We start from the raw sequence: 6,733 nt of genomic DNA, 5'->3' as shown, positions 1-6,733 counted from the left end.
CGCCCTCCCTCCCTCCCTCCATGAGCGTACATTTGAGTCTCTGGCTTTCCATTACGCTTGTCATGCAGCACTGTGTAGCCTGGAGATTTTTTCAAACGCTTTGGCATTTCGTCTTCCATAACGGAGCTCTGATAGAACAGATTTGTCTCCCTATACAGCGATCAGATCCAGTTGAGACTGCATCGCCACCCGTGCTGATCAGAGCTCCATGCTGGGCAAACAGGAAATATAATTCAAAAGTTCACGGGGCTTTTCCTGTTTCCCTGCCCACTGCGTCCGAGGGCGCACTGGGCCCTCTGTATCCTATTACTACCCTCCAGCGTATCTACCACTCTTCCCAGTTTAGTGTCATCTGTTATTAAACATAGAACAGGAATAGTTGGCTAAAAATCACTCTTTTTATTAATTAGTATTATTATTATTCAGCATGGGTTGGTCTCGCACAGAACCGGGAGCCGGACTCCCAGATCATCTACCGGCTGACTGTGTAACCTTGGGAGATCACTGGGCCAACTGATTCATGGAGGCCCGAATTGGGCCTCATGATCAGAGATGTTGAGCACCTTGTAGTCCCATTGACTTCAACAACAGTTGTAAGCACTCAGAACACCAGCCCCAAATAACTCAATTCAAACACAGCAAAACTGGGTGATCTTAGACCACTGGCCACTTCTGAAAATGATGGTCATAACCTCTTCATACTCTATTTCCTTTGTCTGTGAATATTCATCCTGACATATCTCCCATAGTGCTGTTAGGCTTGTTTAGTGTCCCAAGATCCTCCAGTAAAAGATGCCAGAGCAGAAGTGAAAATTATCATCAGTTTTATCCTGTTATGGACTGCAGGCTAATGAGACAGATGTTGATATTATGCATGTTTCTCAGCTGGGGACAGCTGAGCCTGTTTTGGGGTTGGTGAACATACCAGGGACCCTCTGCTCTTTTGAAAAGTCCCATGGGATCTATATCTGGTACCAGACAAATGTACCTTCCCACAGATGTAACAATTACTGACTCCTTTTGCAGAATAGATGTACTAAGACTGTGGATGCTTCGGTATCACGACCCTATCTTTCACACCTGGGACAGGAAAGGACAGCTTTCCAAGAAAAATACCTGAAAGTAATCATTGTTACTTTTATCTTGATAAGTGATCAGATTGCTTCTCAAAATTACATTCTTCAGGAGTAATTCACTGTAGTAGTTACTTTAACAATCCCATGCAGCATTCACAAAGGACTGTAGGGCAATAGGGGCAATAGACTGGAGCCTGAGCACTAAGATGGACGTTTAACCCGTCATTTTCTAGCTAAGAAGCAGAAGTGCCACTAACTTCCAGTTTATTCATCCAGGAAACAAATCCTGGTTTCTTTTAGTATATATTCCTAGACACAGAGACGGTCTCTTTTTATTTCAGTGCTCTGATGGCATCAGCCTTCACAGGACTTTCAGGTGAGCACCAACAGGAACCCAGAGACTCTACGTTAGTTAAAGGTAAAGGATGGGTTCCACTGCAACTGCATAAATGCAGGGTAGATGAGTGGTTAGCTCAAGGTTTGCCATTTTGTTTGCAAATAGGCCTTTAAAACTCAAGGACATTAGAGACAAGATAGCAAATGAATGAGAAGCACAAATTTCTAAGTGTAAGTACACATTGACTTGTTGAAAGTGAAGCTTCAGGGGAGTTTGTTGTTGTTGGGTTTGTTTGTTTAGATTTTTTTTGTATTTTATTATTACACATATAGTAAGGAACAAAACCCTGAAATCCAATGGAGAAGTCCAAATGTTCCAATCTGGATTTTTAGGCTTGGACCGATCTCCAGTTTTGTTTCTGATCAACTAATTTTCTGCTCTGCAATAGATTTGGACGAACATAGTGAAAACATGTTCATTTTCTAAGCATTTTGGAGAATTAAATTAAGATGAATTTGATGTAAAGCCACACTCATATCCTTTTGTCCAAAAAATCATCAAATGGTCTTATCAGTGCATTTTACATGTTAATGGGACAGCGCTTAACAGTAATTTTAACCCCAGCTAGCAACAAGTCTCTGAAGACCATGTGGAATATATTCAGACACGTAAACATAGAACAGATTCAGTGATGTCTGCTCAAAGTAGCACCAATTTTATCTAATGTATGGAGCACGGTTTCCCTAAAATGCTATAGTAGCTTTTACACAAATCTTTCCTACTTGGCTCAGATTCTGCCTGGCCTGTTAATGGCAAAGCTCTTATAATGATTTTCTGGTCTGGATGTTTGTTCAGAGAGTAGTCAAAAGGTTGTTCTATAAAACTGAACCTGTTATCAAGCCTTAAAGCACAGGACGTATTGATCATCTACGGAGGGCCATGAGCTCTTTCATTTACCATTTGCTGTTCCTTCAGATACTCTCTGGGAACCATTGTTAGCCAAAGTTCTCAGTCTACGCTTCATGAGATGCCCAGTTTCTCCTCTTCTCTCCAAAGGCCTAATGACCTCGGCTCATCAGTGACCGTGCATGTACTAAGAACTGTACCGACGTTCATTAAGTCCACCACAGAAATTAACAGCCCTGGGGAAAATGTTTTTCATTTGAAAATGAGCCTCTGCAAATCTATAACAAGACAAATACTCCAGTTCAGCTGGTACAAAGAGTCCAGTCCGTTGTTTCATCACAAATGGAACGTCAGGTATTGCTACGTCGCCACTCATAAGCCTTTGAGCTCTGTCTGATTTGATTATGACTGAACTAAGTAGCAGTAATTTTGAATCCACTCCAGTAACAGCTGACTTTTTCAGGAAACTATGCAACACATGGAATGTTCTAACAAAACACAGTTATTCCAACTTGGAAATAGTGTACTTGGTACACGAATGATCCAAGATCTATTTAACATTGTATTTGTTGCCATAAAATAATTGACAGCTATTACTGACATATGAACAAAAGGATTATGGCTGAAGTGAGGCTTCTCTCTAAATAAGGGAACGTAGATTCTGGTCCTGACTGGATAGATCTTACACCACAGATTGTTGATATAGCTATTGAGTTGGCATTTAAAACAAATATGTTACTGCTGAGTGCAACATTCTAAAATGTGTGAATTTGATTCCAGCATTATAACTAACACAAGGGTCAGCCTCTAACACCTTTACTCTTGGTGAATAGAACCTGACTCCACAGATTGTTCCCTGAAGGCAATGAAAGGCCTTGTGCAGTAAGGTGCCACCACCATGAGCACATAAGGATATCAGAATCCCACTCAAAGTGAATAATGGTTTTTATATGACCTATCTATGCCCTTCTATGGCCCTACCCATATCTGAGCATTGTCGAACAACCAAAGAAGTTTCCGCACACAAATTCCAGACAACCATTGCTCCTCCCATGGGAATTAGACCCTAAGTCTGAGTCCTTACTCATGGTGAATAACAGTTACTCACAAGAATAATTCCAATGGAGTCAATGGGAATAAGTGCTACTCAATGAACAGTTGCAGAACTGGGCCTATGACAGGAGATCCTCACCATGCAGCTGGCCATCCTCAGCTGACATCTCCTCCCAAGCGAACTCACAGGATCTTCTCCCTGTTCCTGTTGCTCTGAGGAACAACGGGGTGTTCTGTGCTCCTCAAGTCAACCTGGCTGCAACTTTCCCAGTCCCTATTCCCCAGCTGTGATGCCCTTGTTACCAAGGCCTCACTTTCTCCTGAGCCTGTTTTCCATAGAAATGCACAGGAAAAGCAAGAGGCCTGCCTGGCGGACACCACTCAGGGAAAACTCAGCATCCAACCCTTCCAAACCGGAGGCGGGTGGCTTCTTTCTTTTTAAACAAAAGGCAAAATGGCTCCTCCTTTCTCTGGAGGAGAGTGGCTCAGGGACAGGTTGCAAAGAGGGAAGGGTCTGCTGGGGGGTGGGGACGGCAGAGGCCAAAGGCAAGAGACAGGCGAGAGAAGAGCGTTCCGCACCCCGCAGTTTGATCTCTGTAGGGGCTCCAGCTAGTTCATTTTAACCGCCTCCAGCCGGGAGGCAGATGGCTGCATGAATGAGGTGGGCTTTGCTCGTGTAACCTCAGCTCCGCCGGCTGGGATCTGCACTCCCAGTCCCACCAGCCTTCCGCACGGACCCACTGCAGCCGCCCGAGCCAAGCCCTTCCCTGGGGCGAGCTCCAGTCCAGCCTGAGGCGCCTCTCATCTGTGCCTGCCCAAGCCACCCGCCTGCAGCCCGGCCTCCCGGCTCGCTGCCCCGCCACGAACCCCTCTCTGGAACAGACGCTGCTAAACTTTGCTCGGATTCGGTCCCAGGGCGCAGCCCGGTCATACCCCAGCCTGGCCCCGGGAGTTGCCCCTCCCTGCAGCCCGGCCCCTGTGCGCCCCCTTCCCTGCCCGGGACAGCGGCGGCCAGAGCCTCCCCCCGCCTCCATCGCCCGCCTAGCGCACGGGAAAACTCTGCGCAGCTACAAAACCCGAGCCAGCCCGTCCGGGGCGCACCGGGGCGCCTTGCCGCGGCTCCTGGAGAGCTGGCAAGGGGCGGATTAGCGCCCGGGCACCCCCAGCGGGTCCTCGCCCTCCAACAGGGCCATCGCAGGGGACCCGACAGCTCGAGCCAAGGCGAGCCGAGCCCCGGCCGCTGCGGGCTCGGGCCGGCTCGCACCACGGGGTTCACACCCGCGGCGTCTCTACCAAGCCCCTGCCACGGGCCCCGAGGGGAGCCGCAGGCAGGAGGCGCGGGGCTCGGCGACCCGGAGCCCCTGCCACGCGCAGTCCCCAAAGTCCCTTTCTGCCTCAGGGTTCCCAGCCGGGATAACCTGGCCACAGCCCGGGGCAGGCGCGGAGCGCACGGGCGCCTCCTGCCCGGTCTGGTCCCTTCCCTGCGCCCCGAGAGCTGTGCTCAGCGGCTCCAGGCACCCCGGGCTGTGAGCGTCAGAGCGCAGGCTGCACCTGCCATCGCCTGGAGAGCCGCAGAAGCGCAGCTGCCAGGGCGCGGGGAAAGCCCCTGGTGCAGCCGGGGACGTGGCGGGCTGGGGCAGGGCAGCAGCTGGCCTCTTCCCTCACCTCCAGCCGGGAAAAGGGAGCCGCAGGCGCAGCGCCCAGTTGAATTAAGCGCGGCTACACTACGGCATGAGCCATGGATGGGCTCAGCGGGCCAGGGCGCTGTCCGAGCCCGGGGAGGCGCCCCGCGCCAGCCCCCAGCTCAGTCGCAGCCCGCGGGTGCAGTCCCTGCCCTGCGGCCCCGCCGTGCCAAGCAGACAACACACTCCGGATCCAGGACAGCGGCGGGGCACGTCTGTTCCGTTACCCGGGACCCCTTCCGCCCTGGCACCCCAGGGTGCGCGCCCCTGCCCCGCCGAATCCATGCCCAGGCGAGAAGCCCAGCGCGGCCCGAGGGGAAGCGAGCCCCGGGCAGGCACAAGCTTGGCGGCAGCGCGGGGAGCCTTGGCCGTGTCCGGAGAAGCTCCAGCCCCAGCGGCCCCCACACGGAGCAAAGGCTCCGGCTCAGACCCCCGCCGGGCTGGGCACGCTCCGCTCCCGTGGCGGGGTGTCCCTGGCTGCCCTGGGGGGACAGTCGTCCCCCGCAGCAGCGAATGTGGCGCCTCCCGGAACAGCGATCGCGGCTCCCCCCAGCCCGCAATGCAGCGCAGAGCCCGGCGCGGGGAGGGTCGCGTTACCTGGCGCCGCTAGCCGCGAAAGACTGGGCCGGAGCACTTCCCCCGGCAGGTGCAGCTGCGGCGCGGCGGCTCCGGGCTGGCTTCACGGGCTGGCGGCGGGCTGGCCGGTCCCTGTTCCGCCCGGTGCCATGGCTCCAGACACGCATCCTCCGGCAGGAAGGCGGCGGCCGGCGCTCGCGGGTCCGGCTGGTGGGGCGGGGGGGTCACCCGCGCGGCCTCGCCAGCGAAAGCGCGGCTCAAGCTCCCGGGAGCGGGCAGAGCCAGGGGCTGCACAGGCCGCGCACGGGCAGCGGGGAAGGAGGGAGGGCGAGCGGAGCCGCGGGCCCCCGCCCAGCGCCCAACAGGCGGGGCGCAGCCCGCCGCCACCGCCCCCACCCCGGACCCCGCAGCCGCGCCCCGCTGACCTTGCAGCGTGTACCTGCGCCAGGGTAATCCGAGCCCCGCCGGGCTTCGCCGAGCCTCCTCGCTCTGCTCCCCTAACACCGCCCCGTGCGCTGCGCGCCGGATAATCCTGCGCTGTGCCCCGCGCTCCGCCTCGGGCCAGCCCGGTTCCGCAGCCCAGCAGCCCCAGTTCAGGCACCGGCCGGAGCGCCGCGGGCCGGGGACGCGCTCCCCATGGCCCAGGCAGGCGGGAGCTCTTCCTGCGCTCCCGAGCTACAGCCGAGCTGCGCGGCCGGGCTCAGTCCTCGGGCTCCTCCCGCCAGCTGTCCGCGCCGCAGCCATGCACACCCCCGCCGAGCGACACCGACCCGCCGGGCAGCCTCATGCGGGGCAGTCGAAGTCTCAGGCGCTGAAGAGAGGCGCAGCTGTCTGCACTGGGTCCTTGCGCGTTTCCTCCACGGCTGCTACTGGCTCCATCCTCCCCGCGGCGCGCTCCGGCGGCTGCCGCCTGGCCCCCGGGAGCCGCGGCGCTCGCTGCAGCATGAAGCTGGCTGTGCAGCCTGCTGCCAGCCCGAGCCGCCGCCTGCTCAGCAGCGGGAAGAGCGATGGCGCGGCGCAACGCAGCCGGGAAAGGCAGCTCCAGCCGCAGCGGGCGGGCGCAGAGCGGCGCCGGGCGCCCCCAACTCCCCTAATCTGGAGAC

At 55.8% G+C, this 6,733-nt stretch overlaps 1 protein-coding gene across 7 annotated transcripts in view; it reads right to left on the bottom strand.

Annotated features, from left to right (window-relative positions):
* The window catches only part of LRFN5 (leucine rich repeat and fibronectin type III domain containing 5), a 161,078-nt gene extending 154,883 nt beyond the window's left edge, over positions 1-6,195 (bottom strand). For 3 of the 7 annotated variants that reach the window (XM_075065725.1, XM_075065724.1, XM_032765791.2), the window contains exon 1: positions 6,056-6,195. The gene's annotated coding sequence lies outside the window, so the exon portion shown is untranslated. Of the gene's footprint in view, positions 1-5,651; positions 5,721-6,055 lie in introns of those variants that run through there. The other 4 variants (XM_075065722.1, XM_075065723.1, XM_032765792.2 and 1 more) reach the window with 3 other exon arrangements.
* Positions 6,196-6,733: the final 538 nt, after the last annotated feature.

The sequence above is a fragment of the Chelonoidis abingdonii genome, chromosome 4 (genome assembly GCF_003597395.2).
Source record: "Chelonoidis abingdonii isolate Lonesome George chromosome 4, CheloAbing_2.0, whole genome shotgun sequence".
Classification (NCBI taxonomy): Eukaryota; Metazoa; Chordata; order Testudines; family Testudinidae; genus Chelonoidis; species Chelonoidis abingdonii.
This window is presented reverse-complemented; position numbering and strand designations above follow the sequence as displayed.